This window comes from Sapajus apella, unplaced genomic scaffold, assembly GCF_009761245.1.
Source record: "Sapajus apella isolate SASKATOON/1434 unplaced genomic scaffold, GSC_monkey_1.0 scaffold7, whole genome shotgun sequence".
Lineage (NCBI taxonomy): Eukaryota > Metazoa > Chordata > Mammalia > Primates > Cebidae > Sapajus > Sapajus apella.
In genome coordinates this window covers 37,152,633-37,170,154 of record NW_022436947.1, presented here as the reverse complement: position 1 = coordinate 37,170,154, position 17,522 = coordinate 37,152,633, and the positions used below count along the sequence as shown (strand labels likewise).

Sequence of the window (17,522 nt, the reverse complement as noted above, 5' to 3'; positions counted from 1 at the left end):
ACGGTGTACTTGTAAACTATTTGAAGGCAAGCAAATTAATTTTTTTTAGAGAAAGCTGCTCAGAAATTTGTAATCTATCAGAGAAGATTAAAATATAGACACATTTTATTGTAGTTCCATGGGTCAATACAAATATTCCCAGGGTCAGTCACACTAAGGTTTGTCCATCACAGTGCTTGTTTCTGCTATTCTGAAGCAGTTTCAGTACCACTATTAGTAAACCTATTAGTCAGTGGTAAACCTGTTAGTCAGAGGGCATAGCTGATGTAGACAAAAAAGCTAAGGCAATTCTCTGTGAAATCGTTGAGATATTTAATAAGGTTTCTTATTTACCTTTTGCTGAATCAGCCAAATAAAGATAACTATTCTGGTTTGCTTCTTGCAGAGATTAAGATGTCATTTAATGATGGAATATTGTAAAGACAGAGCATTACTATTGGCTTAAACTCAAGGTTATAAAATATAAGCTTTCCCCAACAATGAATAATTACTGTTTAACAGTTTTAAAACTAAGGTTTTGCAATTGGACAATGAATAGAGAAGTAAAATGGAAAAGCTCCAGTAGAGAAGTAAAATGGAAAATCCTCTGCTTTAGTTGAATGGTCAATGAAAGAAAAAGAAAAGTAATCTGCAATACTGCTAGTCTTGCAAATCCAGTTAAGAGATAGCAAATGCCACAACGTGTTTATCATCACTGTTTAAGATGTCTACCATTTGCGGAATCTAGGCCATGTCCTATGACACAATACCCACATTACTTTCCTTAGTTTCATCTTTCAGTAACTCTGTGTAGTAGGAATAATTATTTCTCTTTAATAGATGAGAAAATGGGACTAGTAAATGGGCGACTCAACAGGAAACCAGCTTTGCCTGACTCTAAAGTTTCTTAACCAACATACTATATCGTTGTCTTTCTATTACTCTAAGACTGGGAGAGAAAAAACACTGCATTTTGGAATAAATTTTGTTTATAGTGAATTTACAAATCACTAACTTTCAGTTACTAAGCAACGATACTCTGATGTTAAAAATATAAAACCGTGATTGCTGCTATGTGTTTGGATCCACAGGATGCAATCTAGAAAACATCAAGCTGTAGAATGCAATTTTTAGCAATATTGGAAAAATAAAAGAAATCAACACAGAATGAAAATAGTGGTAAGCCACAGAGTCACACACTTGTCTATAATGCTTCTAGGGTCCTTTAAGTAGGCAAAAGAAATCCCAAATGCTTCTCTCTGTGAGAAATAGGCATTGCTTTTAGCTTCAAGGGTCAAATGTCTTTCTAGCATCCTTTGTGAGGAAGACAAATTAGAGGCAGCCAACTAGCCTTCATTTAAATTGTTTGCTTTAAAGATACACCAGTCTCCTGGGCATCTGAGGAGAAAACCTAATAGTGCCTGGTAGTACATGGGAGAGAGGGTCTGCAAATGACAGAGCCAACAATGCTTTCTCACTCATGCCATGAACAGTATTTCCCCACCTGAACGTTTCTGAAATAATTTAAGATTATTTTTACAATCAGCATCTTGTAAATTTCTCCTTTCTGAGATGGTTTCGTGTCCTCACAATTCTATACAGAAACAGAAGGAAATGCTGCGTTTTGCAAATATTGCCTGCACCTAATATTTACATGATTACAAATGTAACTAAGAAATTGGCTGAAGAGAGAAAGTATTCAATGCTGAGGAGAGGCATGTGCTCTGTCAGTTATTTCAGAATAGCTGATAACAGATTTTAAAGGTGCCAAGATGCCAAGAAAGAAATGAGATAAAATTATGTAAAATAATAGGTTAAGTAAGTGAAATGAAGGCAGTTAAACAATGACAACAAAATTTTTTGCCTAGCACCTGTATCTAGAAGCAATATAGACAGGTGCTAAGACACAGGTGCTAAGATACAGCCGTTCAACTGGTAGAATGGGAGCCTAGAGTTATTTGGTGTTTCCCACTTCCTATTGCAAATGCTTCGGTGTGGGCTGATCCAGCTGGCAGTCACAGCCTTTTTCTTTTAGTCACTCTCCAGTGATTGGTCTAGGGGTGGCCATGTGTCCAGCAATGGGTTCTCACCAATGAGATATAAGTAAAAGGTGGTAAGTGAATTTACGCATTTGGCTTTCATTATAAGCATTTTAAAAGGGAACCAATGGAATTGGCTGCCACACCCTTTTACATATTGCTCCTACGGTCATCTTTCCTCTTTAGAGGGCAGCAGCCATCTTGTGACCATAATGGAACAGGCATGCAGATAAAGACCTCTCTGCTGAGATTGTAGGACAGAAAAGTGAGAGACAGCCTGGGTCCCCAACGGCCTTGTTAAGGTGCTCACAAGCCCAGGACTGCATATTCTAGGACTGCTTGTTACAAATGACAGAGAAACCTCTTTACTTTCATTTGTGTAATTGTCAGTCTTTTCTTGTTGCGTTTGTTGTAATCTAGAGCTGAATGCATTTCTAAGTGACACACCTGTCATACTTCATGGTACTATATGATACCTATCCTGATCCCTTAATCTGAAGCAAAAGCATCTTATACTCCAGACCATTCATAGCATTAGTCCACTTGATTGTTTCTGGTTTATTCAAGACTGGCAGTGATATTGGGTCTGTGTTTTTTCACAGACTATCAATTTTACAGACTGTGATCCTTTAACTTACAAAACTGCTCCTCTTTGCTGCTTATCTAAATCAAGATATATTTATAAAGGCAAACATGAAGCTGACTTCTTTTCTGTTACATTCATAGGAACAGAAAAGAACAGCCCACATCAGCATTTTTGGGAGAAATTCCGGAGAGAGAAGGCATTGGGAATCAGGAGGCTTAGCTTTATTTATATTGACTTGCAAGGATGCCTCAAAACTAAAGCTTCTACATCTAATTTCAATTTAATTCCACTTAGGACAAGATTACCTTTCTAGCCGTCTTTATTTCCACCTCTAAAGAAGGCTAGTAGGCTATGACACTGGCCAAATGGGTAAGAGCACAGTGGAATTTGAGTCTCCACAGTTCTCTGCTTAGTCCATACTGCAGCTTCTTTGCCTCACTCTCCCTAGCTTAATCTCATGTATTGCTGAGGATCTGTTTTCTTGATCAAGTCTGAAGCCTGTCCACAGGGAGGGATCATATCTTATTCATCTCTGCATCCCCTAAAGCACTCAGAACCTGGCTTGCAACTCACAGAAGCACATTGTTTTAGACATCGTGATTTTCTAACAGCTGGATTATCTCATTTGACCTTTGAGTCAAGACCCTCTGGGAGACCATCAGGGATCCTTAAGATTGTGTTACGGAGAAGGAAAATGGAGAAGCTGAGTTGCTGGCCCCAGGGTCACATAGTTACTAAAACGCTAGAAACTAGGCCTTCTGGTTTCTCCTTTGAAGTCCTTTCTGCTATGTCCTGCCTGTCAAAGGCTCTCAAAGAATGTTTGTGAAATAAAATAAACATGTGAGTGAGGTCTCTCAACTGGTGAGTAGGCAAGTTTAACAAAACTACTTACTTAAATGCTGTAATGAATACCAATAAGGTTTTGAGGTTATCTTCACTTAAATAAATCCGTTTCTGCATTTTCCCAGAGCCTCTTTCCCATTTCCAGAAAAAAAGCTCTTTTATGTGAAAGGCAGACACACATAGCCACAGCAAATGGGAGAATACTTGAGCCACAAAGTTCCTTACAAGCAAATTCATGTCAAACAGCCAAGCAACCTAGGGAAGTGAGCCATTTTTTACAACTGAGCCCATCTCTTTAAGAGCAGTTTCATATATAAGGCAATATGAATGAAATCTCACTATTCATGTGCCAAAAGAGAAGCTAATACATCCATATTTTCATTTTTTAGCAACCTAAGCAACATTCTATTATTTTCAAGTGTCCCATAGAAAAAAAGCTCTGCAAAGCAAATTTCTAGTAAAACAGAAAAGCCATACTATGTTGTTTTTGTTTTGATACCATTCAGAAGTTCTATTTATCTGAAGACGATGTGAATGAATCTAACCCTCTCTGACAGCATCCTTTTGTTGGTTATGTTCTTGTAATCATCAAAAAAATGTTTACTAGATTTGATGGGAAAACTTGTTGATATTGTAGGCTTAAAGGCAGCATTTTAACTCACTTGTTATTTCTACACTATTACCTTTGAAAACAGAAATAACCATATTAATTTAGTGGATTATAATAATCACACACTTCTTGGAAAAAACAACCTGATAATATAAAAACAGCATTGCTTTTTGTCGTTGTTGTTTTGTTTTTTTGTTTTGAGATGGAGTCTTGCTCTGTCGCCCAGGCTGGAGTGCAGTGGCGTGATCTCAGCTCACTACAATCTCCACCTCCCAGGTTCCAGCGATTCCCCTGCCTCAGCCTCCTGAGTAGCTAGGATTACAAGGCACCTGCCACCACACTCGGCTCATTTTTTGTATTTTAGTAGAGATGGGGTCTCACCATGTTGGCCAGGATGGTCTTGATCTCCTGACCTTGTGATCTGCCTGCCTCAGCCTCCCAAAGTGCTGGGATTAAGGCGTGAGCCACTGCGCCCGGCCAGCAGCATTGTTTTAAGAGGTAAAAATGTGCAATTTCACCTTCTAGAGATAACCACAAAATGTAGAGACACGTTTTGGTAAAAATACTTCCAGATAGTTTTTCTCATGTATACACACATGTACTACTTTTGTTTCTTTTTTTAAAAAAATTTTGAAAACAGTGAATCTGCTTTACTCCTTTTTACAACATTTCATTGCCATCTTTCTCTATTGAAAAAATATGGTGAGAAATTTTCATTTTTAACGAATCAAGCCAATTTTCAATTATAAAAATTGGGGGAGGTTTTCATTTTTTACTATTATAAACAATACTTCTATTATATACATCCCTGCACATCTTTGTGCATGTGTCCAATTATTTCCTTGGGATAAATTCCTAAAAGCAAATTGCTTTGTCAAAGCAAATGCACACTTAAAAAGTTGACACTTAACTGTCAAGCTGCCCTCCAAAAAGACTGTACCAGGTTAAATTTACCAAGACCATTAACAATGACTGAGGTGGCAATTCTTACTACTTGTCAATACAAAACTTTGAAGATACTTTTTATTTTGGCCAATTTATGTCTATACTTCCTTAATCTACATTGTTTTGATTACCAAAGAAGTTTAGAAACTATTCATGTTTACTGGCTATTTATATGTATATATTTGTGTGTGTGCATGTGTATGTGTGTGTGTGTGTGTGTGTGTGTGTGCGTGTAAAGCCTTTTCATGGACTTTGCCCATTTTTAAAGTGGCTTCATTTTTACTTACTGATTTGTAAGAGTTCTTTACATATTGAGGATATATAGTCTGTCATATGTGTTGAAAATATTCCCTTGCTTCAAATTTGTTTTAATGTTTTGTTTCTTTAGGGAGGTTTTTCCTCCCAAAACACAAGTTTAAAAATTTTAAATAGTGAAATACATGACTGTTATAGCCCCTGATTTTGGTATCATGTTTTATTGGCATCTTTTGAGACTGTCTCTGAGCCTAGTTCATGATCATATTTTCATAATGTCTATTGGACATCTGAAGGGAATATACATATGTGTGTGTGTGTGTGTATACATTTTATTTGTAGAGTATAATCTTTATCTATTAAATCTTGCCTGTTAATTACTGCTATAGATTGGATGTTTGTCCCTCCAAATCTCATTTTGAAATTTGTTCCCTGATGCTGAAGATGGGGCCTAATGGGAGATGTTTGGGTCATCAGAGTGGATCTTGCATAAATGGCCTGTTGGTGCTGTCCTTGAGGTAATGCGTGAGTTCTTGCTTTATTAGTTTTCCTGAGAGCTGGTTCTTAGAAACAGCCTGGGACCTCCATGCCCTCTCTCCTGCTTCCTCTGTGGCCATGTAATCTCTGTACCCACTGGCTCCCCTTCTCCTTCTGCCACGTGTGGAAGCAGCCTGAATCCCTCACCAGATGCAAATGTTAGCACTGCACTTCTTGTACAGCCTGCAGAAGTGGGAGCCAAATAAACCTCTTTACAAATTACCCAGACTTAGGTGTTTTTTTTTATAGCAACACAAACAAATGAAGACAATTACCTTCTTAATTTGTCTAGGTTCTTATTTTTTGTTTCTTGATCCATCAGAAAAATTAAATAAGGACTAGAGCAGAAAAAATAAAATAGTACTCTAAATTATTGTGGTCATAATTTTCTCTTTGTAATTTGAATGGGTTTTGCATGATGGTCCCCATTCTATGGTATTCAATATGTGGGGACATCGACTGATTTTATGTTCCTATGGGCCTCTCCCTCTTAGAGCACCACCTGTTACTGGTCTCTAGCCTCTGCTTCTGCCTAGAAGAGTTGAGACCAAGAATATGTGGTCACTAAACTTTTTCTCACACTGCTTTCATCAGCACACTTTCCTCTAACAGCATTCCTTGCAGAAACTCACTCATGTTTCAGGTTCCAGAAATGATATAGCATTTCCTCTGGGACACTGCTTGGATCATTTCTATGTTAGAGAGACAGTAAGTAAAACATGTGAGCTTAACAAGCCATATTTACACAATAGACATTTATTACTGTTCCTCTTGGCTTCCTGATTACGTCTTTCAACCAGCTTACTAATTCTTTAGGTAAAAATTTCCAGATACTGAATTTATTTTGTAACAGGTTTTTACTCACGACACCTCCAAGCAAATTTGGAATCTCTCTACCAATGTGTTTGGCATGTATTTACTCAATACTTCATTTAAAATGTCTTTACGGATTTCTAAGTGGCTAGATTTCTTATTTACCTAGTTAAGATTTTCAAGTTGTGTCAGTAATCAAAAAGGTTTTGAAATACATGTGCTTTTTAGCATCTGTTTCAGGCTCTTTTTATACTTTTTGTCCCTAGCACCTGCGTTGTTTTGCTTATCTTTACCTTTCCTAAAGTTCACAGTTTATATTCTTCATCTTTTTCATTCCCATTCCCATTCACTCAGTTTCAAATTTATACATAGTTCTTCAATTCAGTGCTAGAATCTTACTTTAAGCTAGACAAATTCTTTGACCAGTAAAAAGCATAAGTCGAGTTTCCTGACTGCTGTTAATTCAGCATTTACAGAAAGTAGTCTCTCTGTCCAGTGAAAATCAGAATCAAATTGGGTGCTTACTGGCAGTTTACTCTCAAGAATCAGATAACTTCATGGGAGATAGAATTGGGGGGAATGTTTCCCCTGTGAGATCCAAGCTGTCTGTACACAATGGCCATGATGACTGCAAATGAACACTGTCCCTTCTTTCTAACCGGGCTATGTACACTTACTGGGGTGCAGCTGTGGGATGGGAGACTCTTTTAGAAGCCACAGAGAGCAGCTCCTCCACCCCTTCTGTTGAAGTCCAAATTCCATTTTCAGCCCAGCCACTCACCTGTTTCTCTTGTGGAACTAGGCCAATTTACCCAACATTCCAGATGCCAGCAGCTAATTCCAAAAACTTTTAAAAATATGTAGTTTTAAAGTTTATAGAAATTTGTTGGTGAGATCATGTGTTCAAAGTTTTCTATCAACTTTATGTTGATGAGTCTTCATTTTGCCCACCTCACGGCATTTTTAGAAAATGTGCATCAGTTGGAGCAAACTGTGGCAGAAAAAGCAAACCTCTGGTGGGTGCCCGCTGGAGGGGGAGTCAGTGCAAAGTGCAGCATGGGCTGTGGCCCCCAGAGAAGAAGGGAGAGAGGGAGACCAAAGGTCAGAGAGGGGCCGACTGCAGGAGACCACGCACCCAGGGAAGAATCTATCCTCACAGGTCTTGTAGTGCCTGCCAGTCTTTTGTCAGGAAACTGTGTGTGTGTTTGTGTGTGTTTGTGTACATGAGATGTCAGGGACAATACTTCCCTACCACTAATGTGGGGATGAGGGTAATCAGGGGAGCCCTAACTGTTTCAAGCTCCTTCTACTTCTGTCCACAACTTCTGATGTGGTTTGGCCATGTCCCCACCCAAATCTCATCTTGCATTGTAGCACCCATAATTCCTACATGTTGTGGGAGACCTGGTGGAAGATAATTAAATCATCAGGGTGGGTTTCCCCCATACTGTTCTCATGGTAGTGAATAAGTCTCATGAGATCTGATGGTTTTATAAAGAGAAATCCCTTTTGCTTGGCTCTCATTTTCTCTCATCTGCTACCATGTAAGATATGCCTTTTGCCTTCCGCCATGATTGTGAGGTCTCCCCAGCCACATGGAACTGTGAGTCCATTAAACCTCTTTTTCTTTATAAATTTCCCAGTCTCAGGTATGTCTTCATCAGCAGTGTGAGAATGGACTGATACAACTTCAGTTCATCTCTGATCTCAGGCTTTTCGGAACTCCCTGACTCCTGCTTCTCTTATGTTACATCCACATTATCTCCAGAGTCAATTTTGGTTGAAAGAAACTCACCTGATCCACATTTATACCACTTATCATTAGGATTTGCCCTTTAAACACACTCCTGTCTCTCTCAGTTCTTTTCTATCTCCTCTATTTCCTTGTACATCACTTCTTTTCAGAACAGAACACACTGGTTGATATAATCGGGCCTAATAGCCCTGGCTGAAAATATTTAGCATGGAGGAGAGAGAGAAAATACATAAGGAATCTTTGAAATTATTTTTCTTTCTCCTTCCAACTGTGTGCAACCACATGCCTTATTTAGAGCATACTCGAGAAGAGCCATTTTAAGACTTTTGTAGGACCTCAATACTTAATTTTGGAAACTTCATCTCACATCACAGCAAACATATTAAAATGCACCTATGTACCACATTACATATAAATATTTTGGGTTGCAAAAAATAGTTGGATTTTGTAACAGATTTTATTTGGCTACTAGTAATGCATTTAATATATTTTTTTGGCTGTGATTTCCCAGCATACTCAGGAATCTTTTAAAATTTTTAAAAATGATTTCCATTTTGAAATTTTATGAATATGAAATTAAGCGATTAATAAAGTTAACCTAAAGTTGTATTTTGCAGACATTTAATTAAAATGTATTCATTTTATTTTGGTGAGTTTCTTGTCATATTTTTGAGACAATACACATTTTTGCAGTTCTTGGACTTTTCCCAGTCTCCTGGAAAGCTTGGAGGCTGCAAGCCCTGTACCCAAAAGGAGGGAAGAGCTTTCTAGGCCGAAGCACAGCTCATGCAAAGGTACTGGGAGAGGAAGGAGCTTGGCTTGTTAGTGTAGAAAGAAGGAAGAGCAATGTAACTGGAGTAGACTGAGTAAAAGCCAGCAAGGCAGGGGAGGAGGCTGCACAGGCCAACCCACATGGCTCACCCAGGGCCTATCAAGGAAATTTTATGAACCACTGTCCACAGAAAATAACTGTCTCAGACTAGGCTGGGTGTGGTGGCTCATGCCTGTAATTTGAGCACTTTGAGAGGCAGAGACAGGTGGATCACTTGAGGCCAGGAGTTTGAGACCACCTTGAGCAACATAGTGAAATCCTGTCTCTACTAAAAATACAAAAATTGCCATATGTGGTGGCAGGCACCTGTAATTCCAGCTACTCAGGTGGCTGAGGCACGAGAATCACTTGAATCTGGGAGGCAGAGGTTGTAGTGAGCTGAGATTGCAGCAGTGTACTCCAACCTGGGCAACAGAGTGAGGCTCTGTCTCAAAAAAATAAAAATAAAAATAAGTGTCTCAGAATGCTAAATTTCTGTTTCGATAAACCAGAAAGAACCACAAATCTAAACCATCAAATGTAGACTTTTCTTGCTGTTGATTTGTTTAGTGGTTTCTCTCCTTACCTCTGAGACCTCACTCAGCTATTTAGTCCAAAGGAAGATTTCTAGAGGACTCTAACTTTGGAGAAATACATGACTTAAAAATTAAGCCCATGGACATCAACATGGCATAAGTTTTAGAAAATGGCCATTAAATCCATCCCTTAGGCAGGTCCTGATGATTACTACATCCTCTAATATATATCTTCGAGTAGTTCATTCATCCATTGTCACCATCCTATCCTAAGCACATGCAGATGACACCAGTAGCCTCCTACCTGAGCTCCTTCTACTGCTCCTTCTATCATCCTCTACCCCATTCTCCGTAATGCAACCACAATTGTTGTTTAAACATAAGGAAGATTATATCACTCCCCTACTCCAAATTATTTGCCAGATTCCTGTAACACTAGAGTAAAATCCAGAATTCTTATATTGCTCTATTAAGCTATGTGATCTAGTTTCTTGGCTGCTTCAGGGCCTCTGTCCTTGCAGTTTCCTCTGCCTGCAAAGCTCTCTTTCCATACTTTTACACGGTTGTCTCTCATCATTCTGGACTCTAATGCCTCCCAAGAGGGCTTCCCTAACGCTCTTACCTAAAATAGCACCACTCTCCACTCTGCCACATAAAATCCCATTTCTGTTACCCTAACAGCACTTTTCACTGTCTGGAATATTATTATGAATTTGTGTACTTGTTATTTCACTCCAGAATGTAAGCTCCACAAGCAAAGGGCCTTTGTATCTTTGTCTCCAACACCAGTTGCTACACTGTTAGTATAAACAGTGCCTGTAAATCAATCAATAAATAGCTGAATGTATAAATTAGTCTATCAATAAATGAACAACTTCAGGTAATGAAATCCTCATGGTGAAAAAGCCAAATAAATAGGCTCTAGTTTAGAAAGTCACTTATAAATCTATTCAATTATATTAGCCATTTTATAGAGGCACCAAAAGTCTTCAGTACTGAGAATACTTCAAAGCTGTTGAGAATAATAGGAAGTGATGTTTCCATTTGTCACTCACTGTATTTACCTCATCTACCTGCTAAGCTTCCTAGACAATCATTTACTGTGAAACGGACACTGAGGTGGCTCCTGGGAGCCATCTCACCCAGGCTGACTTCCTTCAGCAGCATAATTTTAGTTGATTTACTGCTCTTTTTAATAGTCTTTTAAAGAAACAATCCCAAGAATACTCTAAACATGCTAATGAACTATTTAAACAGACAGAATTTCTGTATAAGCTACAGGTCGATGTTTCGTGAAGGAAAATCCTAACAAAACGTACTTGTCTGTTATTCTATAGATTGATTCATTTTATAGAGACTGTCAGTAACTTCTTCCTTGCAAACTGAGGAATAGAGCTATCTAATATTCCATTTAGGTATTAATCTGACTCCTCCTATGCCCACGTTTCCTAACAACATAATGCTTACATTAGTATCAGGCAAACACTGACTAGTTTCCCAAGATTGGTCTAAAGGAATAGAGATCTGCATGGAGTAGACTCTGATTCAAACCTCTTTAAACACATATTCCTATTTCAATAAATTAACCAAAAGGCAGCAAAAGGAGAGGTAGATCTCATTTTAAAATGTGTGGTACAATGCTTACTAATTGTGTGCAGATCTGCCTGTGGGCCTGAATGTCCCTGCAGAGGCAGGTTTACTTTGCACAACGTGAGTTCTGATGGTTGTTCTCCAGGTAATTTTGGAAAACTCTTTGAGTAACCCATTACTACATATTATTGTGGATTCCTGATGGTCTTTATAATCTACACGTAACTGAACAAATAGTCCTTCTCCTATAACTTAAAATTTCACCTATCATTCAGATCTGTCATCTTATCATATAATAATGCAACAATAAATTACTGGTTTTCTTTTACTGTTAATAAGCCCCAGTACTATTTTCTAGCTCTTATGCAAAATGAACTATATTTAACTTATGAGATAAACAGGCTTTTAGGATCCTTTTTAATCTGGGATTTTTGCCTGGGTGACTCCTGCTTCTCATAAAATATATAAACAAATAATTTTTCTTGTCCATGCTCATAAATACTCCATGAAAATATGAACACATACTTTTAAAATGTTCTGAACATGTAGCATTTGTCAATTCCCTTCGACTTGGGCCACCCACACTGCAACTGTTCTCTTCATTTTAGACCCTCAGCTTCCTACTCTCTTGGGCTAACCATGCCACCTGGAGCTGGTGCGCAATATCAGGCTTCAAAGATCCTCCTACCACAACATCACGTACCACTAATGTTACCCTTTTTTCCTCATGCCTCTTTTTTTTTTTTTTTTTTTTGATGGAGTTTTGCTTTTGTTGCCCAGGCTGTAGTGTAAGGGGACAATCTCGGCACACTGCAACCTCCACATCCTGGGTTCAAGTGGTTCTCCTGCCTCAGCCTCCCAAGTAGCTGAGATTACAGGCATCTGCCACCACGCCCGGCTAATTTTTTGTATTTTTAGTAGAGATTTGGTTTCACTAGGTTGGCCAGGCTGGTCTTGAACTCCTGACCTCAGGTGATCCATCCACTTCGGCCTCCCAAAGTGTTGGGATTACAGGCGTGAGCCACCATGGCTAGCCTCCTCATGCCTTTTGTAATTCACAGCTAATTTCACTTTTTTCACGTTGCTTTTTTTACTTCCTTTGTACTTTCACTACTTTAGGAAATTTCTCTTTCTAAAAAACGACCAACAGATGACTAGTACTAGTGATTTACTTGTGTTAAAAAAAAAAAAGCTTTAATTAAAAAAATAAAATTAGACATAAAGAACATGTACCTTCTATCTTTAGTGCCCATGAAAGGCCCTCTTAACATTTCTACAGGTCTCATCTATCTTTAAATCTTTTAGTTATATCTGCTGTTCATCAAGCACCATTAATGATAAGCAAAAACTACAGCTTTTCTTATCTTAATTTTTGCTTTAATTATTAGTAGAGTCACAGTACTTTTTTATACCTTTTTATTGCAAATGAACTGTGTTTAAGTTACAACATGAGATAAACAGACTTTTAGGATCCTTCAGGTCTGGAATTTCCTAGTAACCTAATCACTCATCATTCACAAAATACTTTCTATGATAACACATTGTGTGTTGCTAGAATGCAATCCATCTGTGTAGCGATGATGACTGCCATTGAGATAGGAAAGTACTGGAAAAAATAAGTATACCCACTATGAGCTTTCTGTTGCATAACCCTCCAACCTTTTCCCTTAACCAAATCTAGTTTATACAATAAAACTCTTATTTGCCATTTCTATTTTGATCTCTTTAAATTTCAGAGAATGCTCTTTTGTATTACTCAGGCAAAATAATATTTGATAATCTCTAAAATTCAGAAAAATATGATCATTATGTGGACCTTAGAGATACCAGTTTTCTTCCTTTCAACAAGACAGTGAAGGGAATGGAAATGGCAGGCTCATAGTAGGTATTTGCTATCTATGATCTCATTTAATCTTTATGACAATTTTGGGAGTAAATATCATTGCTCCCATTCTATAGACGAAAACCTCAGGCTCAGATGTATCCAGTTTTTTTTTTTTTTTTTTTAGAAGAAATATAGAAAAAAATAATAAAAAAATAAAATAAGGTACAAAGAAAAAAAAGAAAAACTTAGGTTCAAAGAGGCTAAACAAATTTCCTTGAATATGTGGACTTTTTATGTTATTATTTTGCTATGGGAACAGGTTTGGTGATTTAAAAAAGAAGTCATTAAAACATGTCACCTTCTAGAAATTACAAAAGACTGTGCAAGACTAGTGTTCTCACTTTATGTCCAACTGATAGTTCATTATTAGGGGCTGGGAATGGAGTGAGGCTCAGATATAACGCAGTGGTGAGAGCAGGAGTAAGGGTTAGGGATGGCACTAGCTCATGAATGGAATGAAAGACAAAGATGGGATAAAAGGGTGGAAGTTCTGGGTGGAGATAGAAGTCAGGGATGTCTTCGCACATTACTAACGAAACTCAGTTATTTCCTCTCTTAATAAAGTTGCTTTGATGCAAACTTCTTAAGGCAGCTACACAAAATATATACTTCTTAAAATTCCTCATTAGTTAAAATTATCTGGCTTTAATTTTACAAGCTTTTAAGTGGCAGCATGAGAATTTGAAGTCAGGCCTATGACCTCAAAGCCTATGTTTCTACCACACCACATTTCCTAAAAATAATTGCCAATTCTAAATTCTAAACAAATGCCAATTCTAAATGCCACAACAACCATTCTATCCCAATTGTACGCTTATTTATTTATTTAGAGACAGAGTCTTGCTCTGTCACCCACCTTGGAGTGCCATGGCATGATCTTGGCTCACTTCAACCTCTGCCTCCTGGGTTAAAGCGATTCTTGTGCCTCAACCTCCCAAATAGCTAGGATTACAGGCATGTGCCACCATGCCCAGCTAATTTTTGTATTTTTAGTAGACATGGGGTTTCGCCATGTTGGCCAGGCTTGTCTTTGAATTCCTGGCCTCAAGTGATCTGCCCATCTTGGCCTCAAAAAGTGCAGGGATTATAGGCACGAGCCACTGTGCCTGGCCTCAACTGTACACATTTTACAACCAAAACTCTCTATATAAGAAGACAGCAATGTCTTTCCTACCTGTTGTATCTAGCTGGTTTATTAGATGGGGTAGAGGAATGTTAATGTTCCCTTGGTATTATCATTAATAGTATTAGATGCAATCTTTAATTAACTTTAAATAGTGCTCCCTCAGTGATCTTAAAATATATGTAAGAGGTTTTAAAAATATTTTTGGAATCTAAAGCAGACAGAATTTTTGAGTTCAGATACTATGGATGGAAGAAAGCATTCAAATAATTAAAAGCAATTAGTTTCTCCACTGGAAAAAAGTACTCTAGGATGACATGCTGGAAAGTGATTTATAGCATATTGACTGTAGTTCTTCTAATGAAAAAGCAATTGTCCAAGTTTTCCCTGAAGAACACTCTTAGTAATGACAATCTATGCTCACAGGAAGTCATGAGTTAGAAAATAAGAAACAAATGAACTCACGGCCGAGAAAAACCAACAATAATTAATTTAACACCAGCCATTCATAAGACCACGTATATATTTCAAAATTTCCCTTGAGAGAAACAAGGTCACTGAAGGGCAGAGACCACGTACTTAAATATGTTTAGATAATTTTTGCTTAATAAGACAATATGCTCCAAAGGTTTTACATTTAAAAAATGACAGCTTGTTTTAGGACTATGAGATTATAATATATACTTGGTCAATATCACTACTTAAATTTTAATACTGTAACGAGTGTTTCCGAAAAATATCCCCAAGGTGAATTCATATTAAATCTTGGACAATGTATCCCTCAACAGTGGCAGAGAGAAAACAACGTCATTAAAAGGGGTTTTATTCTGACTCACTGGCTAAGAAAATAGGAACAGTTTGAGATCTTCCATGTTGTTTCATTTTAATGAGAAGCAAGCATTTTTCATGTCCTTATTAAAGTGGTTAATGTGTTTCTCTAGCCTCATTATCACCGCCAGAGTATACTCTCTGTTGTTTTACAACCAAGACAACTCCTTTTCGTTTCACAGAGATCAGAAAGTCAAATCGATTGCTCACATGTGGTTGTTAATAAAACTCCTATGGTGCTGCTCAAGGTGCCCATGGGGATTGTACAATTATTTATACTTTCTTACGGTTTTTCTACAATTACTGTGATTGTACTTTCACAAAGTAAATGTATCTCCACCAATTAAAGCAGTGGTGTGTTAAGAATATTCATCAGACTTGTGTGAAAAGATATTGTTCTTAGGGTTTTGATCAAAGCACAGAAATTAAACTGCTGCTATCATGCATTCAACCCAAGTGTTAAATTAAAATGCTCAGCAACTTTTGCATTTATCTGAGCAGATGTTAACTATTTGTGAAAATAAACATGATACAGGACTTGCATTCATGATATGACTCTTTGTTGTAATACTCTATAAGTATTGAAAGTGTTAGGAAAAAACTCTTCTATACAAACTTGAGGGATGTAGTTTATTGTACATGTCCAGTTTGAATTACTGTCAATTCAGGTCAATTTAAATTTTCAGGAGCATAAAATTCTAAGAAATCTAATTTTGTTCTACATCTTTAGACCTTCTTATTTGCTTTACTCCTTTTTTTTTTTTTAAGTCTCCAGGACTGAGAAAGAACGACTGTAAAAAGAAGCATCTAAGGCTATCAAATAGAAAACATATCGCTTGAGCCTGGGAGGTGGAAGTTGCAGTGAGCTGAGATCCTGCCATTGCACTCTGACCTAAGTGAGAAGAGTGAAACTCTGTCTAAAAAAAAAAAAAAGAGAGAGAGAGAAAGAAAATGTGCAATATGACCTTGCCTACTTTGTCTTATAGAAATTTAGAAATTTCATTCTATCCAGTTTGACAATGCTTGCAGCAAAGTGACCAGCTGTACTTCCATTCCATTCCATTAGCTGTCATTTTGATGCTAGAATTTTAGCCTGCTGTGTGTGAGATGTGACTATACATGTACAAGTCCCATCAAAGGTAATTTTCTGTGCAGTAGTGTGTAAAATTTACCTCTAATTATGATATGGTCACTGATGGGTCATTATGATATGCTCTCTGGAGGCAAGAGTGGTGAATAGCTTTCAGTGAGATTCATCTGAAGGAATTAAATTGGTCTGACAATGACTCAATACAAAATAAAAGTCTCTCAGAAAATTATTCTTCAATCATATTTCCAGTCCTAAACGAACCTGGAGAGAGGTAGTACATACAGTGGTGAAGGTTGTGTGGGTTTTGGAATCATGCAAACCTGAGTTTTTAGATCTAGGATCTCTGGGCCTAGAAGACCCTAAAAGATCTGGCCTCCGAACAACTCTTGGTTTCCTTGACACTCACTACCTCACCACCTGGTCTCCAGAACAATGGGCCTCCCTCCTGGTCCTTGAACATGCCAAGGTCACTCACCTGGGGGAACTGTGTACATTGCAAAGCTTCCTGTAGTTGGATTTCTTTTCCTCCAGATCTTCATGTGGCTGGAGCTTCCATGTTCTCCCACTTTCCAATCAGTGGAAAGTGTTATATCCACCATGTGAACTACACAATGGTAGCCTCCTCCAAGAAGCCTCTTGGGAGTTCCCTATGTAAATTAGCCAGCTCCTGACCCTAGTTAACACTGTTGTATCATCCTGCTGATGTTCATGAGGTACTAATTATCTTTAAATTATTTGCTGTTTGTTGTATAATTAAATTTGCATATGACCACAGGAGGAAGAATCTAAAAATGAAGAGTGCCTTAATTAGGCTATCCCAGAATTTTGAAACCCCATTGTCATTAACTTACTGGTCTAATACTGCTTGACAACATGGATTAAAAAGGAGATGCCCGTTAACCAATCATGGCTAGAAAAAACTTCTAGGACCTTATATAAGACAGCAAGAAAACAGAACTACTCATGAGAAATTTTATTAAAATAGTCACTAGAGGGATGTCCTGTTTCATTATGAATGCCATGGGCCTCTGAAGGGGTAGTCATATGTAGAATATGGTAGTCACTTTAATTACTAACACTTTTTGAAGAGGTTTTTTCTTTCATATGTAACTGTGGGAAGTAAAAATTTGAGTTTAATAAATATGGTAAAATTTTGTATTTATTTAAATCTATCAGTATTTTGTTTTCAGTCCTCTTTCCCAAGACATCTTACCTGTAGACATACAAGTAAGCTTGTGTAGACATACTTGTAAATATTTACTGTTTAGTAAATACTTGTCAACAAATGACTAAGTG

The 17,522-nt window shown here is 37.6% G+C and overlaps 1 protein-coding gene across 3 annotated transcripts in view; it reads right to left on the bottom strand.

The window, feature by feature from the left end:
• Positions 1 to 17,522, bottom strand: part of RELN (reelin) — a 535,951-nt gene that overhangs the window by 147,521 nt on the left and 370,908 nt on the right. The gene's annotated exons all lie outside the window — the stretch shown is intronic.